This window comes from Anopheles cruzii, chromosome 3 (genome assembly GCF_943734635.1).
Source record: "Anopheles cruzii chromosome 3, idAnoCruzAS_RS32_06, whole genome shotgun sequence".
Taxonomy (NCBI): domain Eukaryota; kingdom Metazoa; phylum Arthropoda; class Insecta; order Diptera; family Culicidae; genus Anopheles; species Anopheles cruzii.
This window is the reverse complement of record NC_069145.1, coordinates 70,930,052-70,931,648: the sequence shown is the minus strand read 5'-3', so window position 1 is coordinate 70,931,648 and position 1,597 is coordinate 70,930,052.

Below are 1,597 nucleotides of genomic sequence, written 5' to 3'. Positions count from 1 at the left end.
ATCCGGGCGTGCCGTGTGCGCTGGGTGCTCGGCTGGTGGTTATGCGCCAAAGCAAAAACAATTCCCCGAAAAGCAGGACGGCCGTTGGGTGGCCGCGTTATCGATAATGAACATCTCGCACCATTTTGGGAAGCCAAAATTGGTTGCCGTTGCCGTTAGCGAAGGTGCTGCTGTTGCTGCGGTGGGTCTGGCGTGTCCATGTCAGGGCCAGAGCGTACAGCGCTCCAGCGATAGTGAGATAGTTTCAAAAACATGTTTGGCTGCCGAATTCAATTTTCCGTATGCGAGGAGTTTAACTGCAGACCCACTGCTGCAGAGATCTTATTATAAAAGTTTGGCGATTAATTAATTGTTTTGTTGCCAGCTACCGACCTGAGCTGATACAATCTACTGTCTAGTGTAACGGAGTGTTATGTTTAAAATTGGAAACACAACGTTCGTATAACTACAATATAACATTAAACAGCATCGAGCAAAGGTAGTCCACATCAAACATAAAAACTAAAACTTCCGTATTACAGGGAACGGTCGAACAACAAACAGTTTTATGAATTCAAATAACCAACCCTTGGGGCAGGTAAACTAATGACGTAAACTAATGGAGCTGAAGATGGGCTAGATGGTCTGTCAACAAATCCCGTTATTGCCAGAAGGACCCGAAGGAAGGGTCAAGGCAAATCCCGTGGAACGATGCGTTCGAGCATCAAATCAAACGGAAATTGACCAAAAACCGTTCGCGCCCAGACCGTTCAGGATACGTGCGCAAATGTTTGAGAAGGGAAATCGAAAATCAGTTTGGCGAAAATGCCGCTTTCTTTCGAGCATCATTTGCTTAGTCAACGTCAACGGCCCTGACCGAGCGGCTAATAAATTCATTGGGTAGTTAATATTTTAATCGGAGCCACTCTAAGACAACAAGATCTGGTGGGTGCCACTGGGCTGGAAAAATCGGCGAAGCAGAAGCTCTCCAGTAATACAGTCGATGGGAGCTTAAGCACGATTAAATTTATCGCCTACAATCCGATAAGATGTTTCGTTTGAAACCTGCATAGGTAAACCCTCGGTGGCACCCTGGGCGGGTTCCGCTTTCGGCCATTACTCACCGCTACTTAGGGCGTCGTTTGTCGTCTCCAGCAGTCGGCCAGCGGCAGGCGGCTACCGGAGTCGCAAGGATCTTCGTCTTCGCCACCGGCAACAGGTCGTCAGGAGGTTCGTGCTGAAAAACCCACCGAGCCCGAACCGAACGACTCGTGACCATGCAATCGACGACGATGGCCTATGCTAACGCGGGCCGGCGTGCGTCGGTGGAAAGTTTAAACAAATTTATGGCACTTTAGATAAAGGTAAAATGATCTCGAGCGTCGGCCGTTGGAATGGATCCCGGTTTACTGGGCGGGCGGCCCACCGGGTTAGATTCGTGCCCGGGTGCCCGGGCCCCGGGATCTGGCTATCGATGGCGAGGCGTGCGTGCTAAGCTGCGACGTCGGTCCGGCTTTGGGTGATTAACTTTGAGAAAGGATTACGTCGGAGCGACCGTCCTGACGGGGGGCTGACATTTGGCGTGAGTGATGAGATGAGGGTGATTAGAATAAGCACC